The sequence below is a fragment of the Nomascus leucogenys genome, chromosome 7b (genome assembly GCF_006542625.1).
Source record: "Nomascus leucogenys isolate Asia chromosome 7b, Asia_NLE_v1, whole genome shotgun sequence".
NCBI lineage: Eukaryota > Metazoa > Chordata > Mammalia > Primates > Hylobatidae > Nomascus > Nomascus leucogenys.
In genome coordinates, this window is record NC_044387.1 from 107,003,648 (window position 1) to 107,016,505 (window position 12,858).

Genomic DNA, 12,858 nt, shown 5'->3' on the forward strand with positions numbered 1-12,858 from the left:
GGAAGCCAAAGTGGGAGCATCTCTTTAGCTCAGAAGTTTGAGGCTCGGTGAGCTATGAGTGCACCAGTACACTCCAGCCTGGTGACAGAGCAAAATCTTGTCAAAAAGAAAAAAAAAAAAAAAAAAGCCAGGGCAGTGGCTCATAGCTGTAATCCCAACACTTTGGGAGGCTGAGGCAGGTGGATCACCTGAGGTCAGGAGTTTGAGGCTGGCCTGGCCAACATGGTAAAACCTCATCTCTACTAAAAATACAAAAATTAGCCAGGTGTTGTGGTGGGCGCCTGTAGTCCCAGCTACTCGGGAGGCTGAGGCAGGAGAATCGCTTGAACCCGGGAGGCGGAAGTTGCAGTGAGCCGAGATCGCACCACTGTGCTCCAGCCTGGGCAAAAAGAGTGAGACTCCGTTTCGAAAATAAAATAAAATAAAATAATAAATAAATAAATAAATAAATAATGATTGAGTTCATAATTTGAAAAAGCATATAAAATAAAGATTTTTATAAAGTTAACAGTTAAATCAGTAGGGCTGGGATAGATCACTAAAACAAAAACGCATTTAAAGAAAATGTAGGTAAATATACATATCACTTGAGGTGGAGAAGCACTCTGTAAGCCTGGAAAAAAAGACAGGCAGGAAATAATCCTAACCATAGAAAGAACAGGTAGCAGCTGCCATGGACAGCATGTGTCACTTCTCATCTCTGGCATCGGTGACTTACAACCATTGTTTGCACAACGTGTTAACAATTCCACAAGGTCTGGCACTGCTGTGACCATTTTCTGGACGAGAAACCTCTAGTGCTGAGAGGTTAAGCAATGTACCAAAGTCACGCAGCTAGTAATAAGTAGAGGCCGAACTGGAACTCTGGTCTCTGACTGCCAGGCAAAGAGCCTCATTACTAAGTGATAGTGTTTCTCGGTCGTGATAGATTTGACTACGGAAAAGTTAAAGTCCTATATTCAAAAAACACCACATACAAGTGAAGCTAGATAAATTGGGGAAATGATCTGTGATATATCTAAGAGACAAAGCATTGATAGCCTTCATTATTGTTATGGTTTCAGTATGTCTCCAGAATTTATGTGTGGAAAATTTGGTCCCCAGGGGAAGGCGGGGCCTTCAAGAGGCGATCAGGTCAAGAGGGTTATGACACTCTGTCTGACTGGGTTAATTCTGCAGCCATGAGTCAGTTCTTGCTCTCCTGAGACTGGATTAGTTACAGTGAGAGTGGGTTGTTAAAAAATTACCACTCCAGCCTGGGCGACAGAGAGAGACTCTGCTTCAGGAAAAAAAAAAAAAAAAAAAAAAAAATTATCCAGTCCCAGGTATTGCAGTATTCTTTAACAGCAATGGAAAACAGACTAAGACAATTATATAAAGAGCTAAGGAAAAAAATACAAATATATTTAAAGGTCATAATTAGACAAAAACTAAAAATTTTTGTGTAACCTCTTTTAGCAAAAAAGTTAAAAAAAAAAAAGAAAGTTTCCATTCCAGCGATCACTTTAGAAAACATAAAATATTGGTAGTACCAAGTGTGGTTTGAAACACATGGAGAAAAAGCATTCCTGTGCACCAGATATGAACGTCTTCAAACTGCATACATGGTGTTAGTTGTTTTACTAATAGAAAACAATTGAACAGTGTCCACGTATGTCAGGACACATAGTTATTTCTCCCTGCAGTGTTTGTTGCAGGTAAAACTCCTGTACTTGGGGCTTTGATACACAAATTTGTGAAATCAACAGATGAAATACAAAGGCATAGATGGCTAACTCTCCCCCAAAAGGGGTGGCATACATAATGGTGGGGTGCACATAACAACATTCATGATCCTTCTTCCCTGGGGAATGAGAAAGGTGAAGCTGGGAAACCATGAACACTGAAAATGATGGCAAAATCCCGGAAAACAAAGACCCAGAGAGGGAATGCCCAGACTCTTGACTGCCAGCATCCCTGAACCCAGCACGTGAGGAATAGGCCCAAAGGAAGCAACCAGAGTAAAAGGCCTGAACTGAGGCTGGAGCTGCCACACAAGAAAACAGTTCTAGTTCCAGCCTAGCCAAGAACACTGCCTACTGAGACAAAGAAAAGAAAACTCAACAGAGAAAAATAATAGCATCTAGAATACCCACAGTGTAAGATTTGTATGTCCATGGTACAATTCAAAATTATGTAACATATGAAAATATTGTCTATCTGTCTGTCTATCTATCTATCTATCTATCTATCTGTCTATCATCTATCTATCTATCATCTATCTATCTATCCACATTCTTTAAGATACAATAAGATCAATCAAATCCAGTCCCTAAATGAACCAAATGTTGTAACTAACAGTCTCAGCAAAGAAGTAGGAACTCCCACGAAAGAAATAAAAACAGTTAAAAAGAACGAAGGGGAAATTCTGGAACTGAAAAATACAATTTCTGAAATTAATTCTTTACTCAATGGACTTACTAGCCAAATGGACATGACGGAGTAAGTATACTTAAAGATAAACCAGCAGAAATTGTCCACCATAGAGAAACACAGAGAAAAGATATATTTTAAAATGAACAAAGCTTATAATTCTTATAGATTATATTAATTGGAATACTAGCTGTAGAAATAAAATGGTGCAGAAAAAATATTAGAAGACATCATGATTGAAATTTTCCTGAATTTTAGGAAAGACATAAATTTGCACATGCAAAATGAACACTAAGCAGAATAAACAAAAACAAGCATACTAAGGCACAGCATAGTCAAACTGCTAAAAGCCAAAGACAAAAAGCAATTAAAGTCAAGTTACATATTACGTACTGGTTAGCAATTAATCCAACTAACGGCTGATTTCTCATCAGAAACTGTGCTAATTTTCTATTACTGTCATAACAAATTACCTTAATTAAATTAATTTGGAGACTTAAAACAACATCCATGTATTATGTCACAGTTAAATAGACCAGAAGTCCAGGTACAAAGTGGCTCAGCTGAGCCCTCTGCTTAGGGTCTTATGAGGATAAAACCACAAAGAAGTAGAACTGTTTCTTTCTGGAGGTTCTAAGGGTAAATCCACTTCTGAGCTCATTCAAGTTGCTGGCAGAATCCAGTTTCATGTGGTTGTAAGGTTGAGGTCATTCTCAGCTTCTAGAGGTTGGCTGCATTCCTTGACTCATGGTCCCTTCTCTCATCTTCAAAGCCAACAATGGTGGGCAGAGTCCCACTCACACTTCAAATTTCTCTAACTTTATCTTCTGCTTCATCTCCCCTGCTGTTAGCTGGAGAAAGTTCTCTATTTTAAGGGCATGTGGGTTTAGATTGGGCCCAACTAGACAACCCAGATGAATTTTTCTATCTGAAGGTCCATAGCCTTAATTATATCTGAAAGTCCCTTTTGCCATTGGTCTTACCCCACATTGTGTTGCTATAACAGAAGACCACAGACTGGGTAATTTACAAAGAAAAGGAATGTATTTCTTATGGTTCTGGAGGCTGGGCAATCCAAGGTCAAGGGGCTGCACCTTGTGAAAGCCTTCTCGTTGTGTCATCCCATGGTGGATGAAATACCCGAGACTGAGTAATTTATAAGGAAAAGAGGTTGAATTGGCTCACGGTTTCACAGGCTGTACAGGAGGCATGGCTGCTTCTGCTCGACTTCTGGGGAAGTCTTGGGAGACTTACAATCATGGTGGAAAGTGAAAGGAAGCAGGAATATCTTACATGGCCAGAGCAAGAGGAAGAGAGAGAGGAGGGAGGTGCTACACACTTGTAAACAACCAGATCTCATGACAACTCTATCACAATAACAGAACCAAAGGGGGAAATACACCCCCATGATCCAATCACCTCCCTCCAAGACCCACCTCCAACATTGGCGATTACAATTAGACATGAAACATGGGCGGCGACACAAATTCCAACCATATGAAAGATACATAAAGCAAACAGTAAGCACAAAAAGGCCAGAGTGGCTATATCAATATCAGATTTAAAATGGATCTTGATGTAAAATAGATTTTAAATCAAAATGTATTACCAGAGATAAAGAGAGACATATCATAACGATGAAAGAGTCAATTCAACAGGAAACAACAATAATTTTAAAAATTGTATGTACTCAATAATATAGCTTTCAAATACATAAAGCAAACAAAGATGGCCAGAATATAAGGTAGAAATAGACAATTTCACAATCATAAATGGAAATTATAACATCCCTGCCCTAGCAATGATAGAAAACTAGACAAAAAGTCAGTAGACATAGAAGATCTGAGCAATGCTATCAACAAGCGTGACTTTTCAATTGTACATGGAATATTTACCAGGAAGAAACATATGATGGGCTATAAAAAAAAAATGCCTCAATAAAAATTGTAAAATGGGCCGGATATGTTGGTTCATGCCTGTAAGCCCAGTACTTTGGGAGGCCAATGTTAGAGGATCGCTTGAGGCCAGGAGAGCAGCCTGGGCAACATGACGTAGTGAGACCCTGTCTCTACAAAAAATAAAAATAAAAAATTTTTAATGGAAATCAGGCTAGACACGGTGGATCACATCTCTAATCCAACACCTTGGGAGGCCAAGGTGGGAGGATTACTTGAGCCCAGGGGTTCAAGATTAGCCTGGGCAACATAGGGAGACCCATCCCCGTCTCTACAAAAAAATTTAAAAATTAGCCAGGCAGTGTGTTATGCACCTGTAGTCCCGGGTACTCAGGAGGCTGAGGGAGGATTGCTTGAGCCCAGGAGGTTGAGGCTGCGTGAGCTAGGATTGCATCACTGCACTCCAGCCTGGGTGACAGAATGAGACCCTGTCTGAAGAAAAAAGAAAAGAAAAGAAAAGAAAGAAATTATAATAGAGAATATAGTCTCTGACTATGTGGAATTAAATTAGAAATAATAAAGATGTGATAACCAGAAAAATCCAAACCATTTGGAAATTAAACAACACACTTCTAAATAATTGTTGTGTCAGAGAATAAATGCAACAGAAATTAGAAAATATCTTGATAATATTTTGTTACTGAAATGATGATACTAATCACGGAATAATAATGAAAATGCCACATGTCCAATTGTGCAGGATGCAATCTCTCTCTCTCTCTCTCCCTCCCTCTCCGTGTTTGTGCCCACAGTATGGCTGAGGGGCTGATGCTGGCAGAACAAGTGTTAAGATGTCATACAGAAGTGGCCTTTAAAATTTGCTTTAGGAGGTAAAAATAATGGAGAGTCTGTTGGATTTTTCTTGGTTTTAAAATTTGCAGCCAAAACTGTAAGACAAGAGATCATATTTAACATCCCCGAAGAACGTGATATAGGAAGTACATTATTATCTGTAATTAATTAGAGATCATTTTATCACTGTAAGGAATCTATAAGAGCTTGAGTTAATTATTTCACCAAAATCTTCTGCTTCTCAGGGAGTTGGTAATGGTTGGCTAACCTGGAACAACCCTGTTTATGCTTCAGCCCAGGTTTCCTATCCCCTTGGCCTGATGTGTAATACCTATTATCCTTGGTTCTTTGCACTTCCAAATAACTTCTTTTAAAATTCAGCCTGTCAAGTTTCATAAAACCCCATTTGCAATTTTGACTGAAATTGCATAACACATAAATTAATTTGACATGTTCAAAATAATGAGTTAAAATGTCAATTTTGAATGTAGGTTCTTAATTTTCTTGTAATTCTTTTGGTGTTTGTTTTACATAAGACAATGTTGTGGAGTAAAAATAAATTTAGAATTATTATGTCTTCCAGTGATTTTAAACATATCATTTTGTAGCATCCCTCTTTATTTGTAATAAGACTTTTTGTCTTACAGTCTATTTTGTCAGAGGCATAAATGCAGCTGCATCAGTCTTCCTCTATTTTTTTTTTTTTTTTTTTTGAGACAGAGTTTCGCTCTTGTTGACCAAGCTGGAGTGCGATGGCGCGATCTCGGCTCACTGCAACCTCCCCGTCCTGGGTTCAAGGATTCTCCTGCCTCAGCCTTCTGAGTAGCTGGGATTACAGGCGCCCGCCACCATGCCTGGCTAAATTTTGTATTTTTAGTAGAGAGGCGGTTTCACCATGTTAGCCAGGCTGGTTTCCCACCCCTGACCTCAGGTGATCTGCCTACCTTGGCCTCCCAAAGTGCTGGGATTACAGGCATCAGTCATCACGCCCGGCCTCTTCCTTTTGCTTTATATGTGTCTGTTGTATCTCTCCTTCCTACTTTTTATTCCCAAATGTTCTGGTGTTTTGGGTGAGATTCATGTAAATAGCATACAGCTTCTTTATCTCTATTTTATCTGAATATCTTTTAACTAGAGACTTTAGCTCATTTACATTTGTTATGACTACTAAGGTACTGAAACTTATTTCTACCATTTAATTTTGGGCTTTTTATTGATCCCTTTATTGTGTTTCCCGCCTCCTCATCCTTCATGTTTTTCTTCTTAATTCACTGTTTTTCTGTACATTTCACTTTTCCTTTTACCTAAAGTATCATCACAGTGCATCTATTGATAATAAACTCTTTAAAAAGTTTCTATGTGAATGAATACATATTGATTTCACCCATGTTTTCGAATGACAGCTTAGCTGAGTATAAAATTCTAAATTGCTGGGCGTGGTGGCTCACGCCTATAATCCCAGCACTTTGGGAGGTTGAGGCGGGCAGATCACTTGAGGTCAGGAGTTTGAGACCAGCCTGGCTAACATAGTAAAACCCCGTCTCTACTAAAAATACAAAAATTAGCTGGGCGTGATGGTGGGTGCCTGTAATCCCAGGTACTGGGGAGGCTGAGACAGGAGAATCGCTTGAACCCTGGAGGCGGAGGTTGCAGTAAACCAAGACCTCATCACTGTGCCCCAGCCTGAGCAACAGAGCGAGACTCCATCTGAAAAAAAAAAAAAAAAAAAAAAGAAAGAAAAGAATTCAGAGTTGACAGTTACTATTTTCTCAGCAGTTACAGATTATTATTTGATTACTCCTTCAGGGATTCTACTGCTCTGTGGAAAATCAGCTGACAGTCTAATTGTCATGGCTTCAAAGGTGATCCAGTTTTCCCTCTTGTTACTTGTAATTCTTTAGTGTCCTATTGTTTCACAAGCCTGTAGGTGTACATCTTGTCTTTTATTTATGTGCTGCTTCTACAAAACACTCCATACTATCACCTAACAGGGTCCATTTTTATGTAAATTTCTTGGGTTGGAGCTTCCTCAGCACGCAAACAAAATAAATGTGGAACTCATACCACTCAGAAACTCAGAGAAGACATTTCTGAGTTTTTTATTTACCTCTGGTCAAAACTGAAACAAGCAAATTTCCTTGGCTAGGCAAATCTCCCCCCTAACCCCGCCACCCTCACCAAGTCCATTATTTCACTGTGTGTGGCTATTTGAGGATCTGGCCTTGGGAACGTGGCAGAGGGAGAGGACTCGGTTCCAGCTGTCTGCATCACCGTGGACTGACTCACCCCCTAGTTGCACACGGGCACTAAAACTCAGGTCGCTTGCTTCCTTTGAGGGACAAGCTCCTCAGGCTTATCACAGGCTCAGCTCTTGTATTTCAATTTATTCTTTGTTTTAGGCTCCTGCAAAATGTTCTTTTTATTTTATTTTATTTTATTTTTTGAGACAGAGTCTCGCTCTGTTGCCCAGGCTGGAGTGCAGTGGCACCATCTCGGCTCACTGCAAGCTCCGCCTCCCAGGTTCACGCCATTCTCCTGCCTCCGCCTCCCGAGTAGCTGGGATGACAGGCGCCCGCCACCACGCCCGGCTAATTTTTTGTATTTTTAGTAGAGATGGAGTTTCACCGTGTTGGCCAGGATGGTCTCGATCTCCTGACCTCGTGATCTGCCTGCCTTGGCCTCCCAAAGTGCTGGGATTACAGGCGTGAGCCATCACGCCTGGCCAAAATGTTCTTACTTTCTTGGGCGTGCAGGTGTGCGTTCCTTATCCCGGTACTTCCGACAATGTTATAGGAAAAGAATTTGCAGTCTATAAAATCCAACATTTGCCAGAAACAGGATTAACATTTTAAAAACTTATTTTATAATTTCTTGGAAGATTGTAAAATCTAACTTTCAGTTATGAAACTCTATAATCGTAAATATTTCCTAACTTACTAAAATCTCACTACCCTACTGTTTAAGTACTTTTAATTTTTTATTTTTTTAGAGACAGGGTCTCACTCTATCGCCTAGGCTGGAGTGCAGTGGTGGGATCACAGCTCACTGCAGCCTCTGACTCCCAGGCTCAAATGATTTTCCTGCCTCAGCCTCACAAGTAGCTGTAAGTACCTGTTTTTAATCATAAACTTCGAAGGTTTGAAGGTCATACTGTCTCTTGTTGCTATCTTTATATAGTTTCTCTATCTCTAAATATTGATAGTAAATCTATTAATTTATTTTTACTTTTCTTTTCTTTTTTATTGAGACGGAGTTTCTCATCACCCAGGCTGCAGTGCAATGGTGCGATCTCAGCTCACTGCAACCTCCACCTCCTGGGTCAAACGATTCTCCTGCCTCAGCCTCCTGAGTAGCTGGAATTACAGGCGCACGCCACCATGCCTGGCTAATTTTCATATTTTTAGTAGAGATGGGGTTTCCCCATATTGGCCAGGCTGGTCTTGAACTCCTGATCTCAGGTGATCCGCCTGCCTCTGCCTCCCAAAGTGCTAGGATTACAGGCGTACGCCACTGCGCCCGGCCTACTTTTTTTTTTCTTTTCTTTTCTTTTCTATTTTTGAGACAGGGTCTTGCTCTGTCACCCAGGCTGAAGTGTAGTCGTGTAATCACAGCTCACTGCAGCCTGAACCTCCTGGGCTCAAGTGATCCTCCTGTCTCAGCCTGCCAAGTACCTGAGGGTACACGTATGCATCACCATCCCCAGCTAATGTGTGTATTTTTTGCAGAGATAGGGCTTTGCCATCTTGCCCAGGCTAGGCTCAAACTCCTGGACTCAGGCGATCTGCTCACCTCAGCCTCCCAAAGTGCTGGGATTACAGGTGTGAGCCACTGTGCCCGGCCATAATCTACTCATTTTATTAGTACATTCCTGATGTTCATTTAGAGAGTGTGTGTCCCAAAGTGTAAAATTAATAATATATTAAGCTGTTAAGTTATCCATACCACCTCACGGCCATTAGGATGGCTGTCATCAAAAAGATAAGCTAACAAGTGTCAGTGAGAGTGTGGAGAAAAGAAAACCCTTGTCCACCATTGGTGGGATTATAGACTGGTCCAGCCATCATGGAAAACAACGTGGAGGTTTCTAAAGAAATTAAACGTAGAACTACTCCGTGACCCAGCAATCCCTCTTCTGGGTCTATACCCAAAGGAAAGAAAATCACCAACTCCTAAAGATACCTGCACACCCATGTTTATCACTGTATTATTCACAACAACCAAGATAGGGAAGCAAAATAAGTGTCACCAACAGACAAATGGGTGAAGAAACTGTGACGTAGATGTAGATAGAGGTATGAATGCTATTCAGCCTTAAAGAAGGAGGAGACCCTGCCATCTGCCACAATGTGGATGAACCTGGAGGATTCATCCTAAGTGAATAAGCCAAACACAGACAGAAAAATATTATAGGATCCCATATATGGAATCTTAAAAAAAATACACAGAGATAGGGAATAAAACAGTGGTTGCTGGGGGCAGGATGGGAGGAGGAAATGGGAGATGTAGGTCAAAGAATCAGATTTGTAGGATGAACGAAAAAGTGGCAGGTATATAGGGTGAGCAAGCCTAGAGGTCTAACGTACAACGGGAAGACTGCAGTTAACAATGCTGAGTCATACGCAGGATTTCTGCTGAGTGATTCTAGCTGCTCTTGCCATGCACAAAACGTGGGTACCAGTGGGAGATAATGGATCTGTTAATTTGCTTCACTATCGTAACCATTTTACTGTGTATATGAATGTCATAGCTTCATGCTGTATACCTTATACACAATAACATTTATTTAAAAAATATACGAAGAAGCTAAATTAGCCTGCTGGCATTCCTCTAAAATACTGACTTTCCTGTTTAGGATTTGGGTTGGAAATTTCACTATGCAATGACACAGCATTATTCCTCCCCTCGCTCTGCAGTTAGAGCATCACACTAAGCAGCCGTTGCTAAAATTCAAACTTTATGTGATTCAGGTCTACAGTCACTTTTTCTTTTTAACTCTAAGCAAGGATCTATCATTGAACCTGTAGAATGCTAATTACTTTGTGCATTTATTTGGAAGATAAAAAATTGCTGTTAGCAAATTCCTTGGTATCACACCATGAATGATCACTTGGGAAGATAGGAGGGGATGTGAGTGGAGGTGTAGGCAACATTTTCTAAATTACACAAGGAGCTCCTTGGGTGGATGCGTGTGTCTGTGTGTGTGTGTCTGTCTGTGTGTGTCTGTGCATGTGTGCGTTTGTATGTGTGTCTGTGCATGTGTGTGTGTTTGCAGAGGCATGCTTAGTGTGAAAGTTAGGTGTTGCAATCTTCTCTGCCTCTTGTACCAAATAGAACAAATCTGTTTATTCTAGCTCTTAAATAGCTTCAAATCCATTGCTTTATCTCCATCCCTGGGGCTCCTAACCAAGTTGGGGCCACCATCATGTTTTGCAGAAATTAGTATCACAGCCTCCTAATCAATCCCTCCGGCTCCCATCCTCCTCCCCTTCAATATATTCAAAAGCCAAGAATCTTTTCTAAAATTATAAATCTAACTACAATATTCCTTTGTATAAAAATAAATAGATAAATGCATAGCCACATGTGTGCATAAAACCCATCAATGCACGCCTATTACTCCTGGGTGGGATTCTAGCCGAATTCCACAGGTTTTCCAAGGCCTTCCATAACCCAGCCTTTCCAGCCTCATCCCTCCCGCCCGTCCTCTCCCTCCCCCAGGGAACCTGCTCTACCCTCCAACCCTGTGAACATTCTCCAGTTCCTCAAACCTCATATTCCCTCCTTCCTCCCAGCTTCCCCATATGTGTTCCTTCCGCCGGAAACACCCTTCCCATCCCCAGTCACCCCTGGGATAGCTGATCTGTGAGGTCATCTTTCAAGTCCTGGTTACATTTCCCTCCTTTGTGCCCCTGCGGTTCTCTGTATGTCCTTTAACCCAGCACTCACCACGTGCCGTACCATACCTCTGTTTTCTTGTTGGAATCCTGCAGCAATTAGGCAGGGGTTGGGGCTCGTAAACGGTTGCATCCCCTGTACTTAACACAGTAGCTGGCGTGCAGCCTACACCAACAATTATTTGGTTTTGTTTTTTGTGTTTTTGAGTCAGGGTCTCTCTCTGTTGCCCAGGTTTGAGGGCAGTGGTGCAATCATGGCTCACTGCAGCTTCAACCTCTTGGGCTCAAGAGATCCTCTCACCTCAGCCTCTCAAGTAGCTGGGACCACAGGCGAACACCAGCATGCCTGACTAATTTTTAAATTTTATGTAGCGATGGGTCTACCTATGTTGCCCAGGCTGATTTCAAACTCCTGGGCTCTAGCAATCCTCCTGCCTTGGCCTCCCAAAGTGCTGGGATTACAGGTGTGAGCCACCACGCCTGGCTAACAAGTACTTGTTGAATAAAATGAGAGAATAAATGAATCCATTATTGGCTGGTGGCTATAAAATAACAAAATATTCATGAGATTATGTCTTTCATCATATTTGGAAACTTCCAATTTATCAGAAAAAGATATTATTTGCCAGGCACATGGATTTTTAATGTGTTTGTCACTCTCAAGTCTGGAGATACTTTCCACATGTTTATTTCTCCAGTCAATAGCAGGAAGGAGAACACACATTTTTCACTCAAAGAATTTTGTTGTTGTTTGTTTTTTGTATTTTTTTGAGACACAGCCTTGCTCTGTCGCCCATGTTGGAGTGCAGTGGCGTGATCTCAGCTCACTGCAACCTCTGCCTCCCAGGTTCAAGCCATTCTCGTGCCTCAGACTCCTGAGTAGCTGGAATTACAGGCATGTGCCACCACGCCTGGCAAATTTTTGTATTTTTAGTAGAGACAGGGTTTCACCATGTTGGCCAGGCTGGTCTCGAACTCCCTGACCTCAGGTGATCCACCTGCTTTGGCCTCCCAAAGTGCTGGGATTACAGGCGTGAGCCACTGCGCCCAGCCCAAAGAATTTCTTATGTTCCATCATTATAAAGTGAGCTAATATGGATTTTATTTCTCTGCCTGCTATAAAGAGAGCACTACACTAAGTCCTCTGGAAGACATAAAACAACATGAGAATTTCAATTTTATTTAAAGTACATATATTTTCACTAAATATACATGTACCCTAATTTCAAGACCTAAATATACCATAAAATAAATAATCTTTTAATAATAGTTAATGTTATTCATAAGGTTTCATTTCATACTAACCCAAGTAAAACACTGCCTGCAGAAAAAAGTGACTTGGAAATAATTCCAGTTTTCCCACTGACATACATAAAAATACATGCCCAAAGCAGCTCCGTGCCATGCCTACTATGTGCACTGTGATGGTGGTTATGAAATACAGGTGCCCATAATTGTTGTGAAAAACAGACCGCCTGGAATAGGAATTGGCAAGTGAGGGATGGTTTGGTGAGAAGGTCCTAGGACTGGCCTTCGGATGCAAAGTCTCACCTGCTCACCGCTCGAGAATAGCGGCAGTTGAAGGCACTGCAGGGTCTACTAATGCTTTTGGTGATTTTGGGGGGGAAATTTGAGCACATAGAAAAGAATGCCAGTGAACTTATTATCAAGTTTCTAAGTTTGTATTATAATCATATTTCTGAAAGCAAAGATGAAGTGGATAGGTACTTAAAACTAAAAAAAATTGAGGGAAGTTTTTCCTAAATTGTAAGAATATATAAGGTTTTGGATAGGCAGAAAAAAAT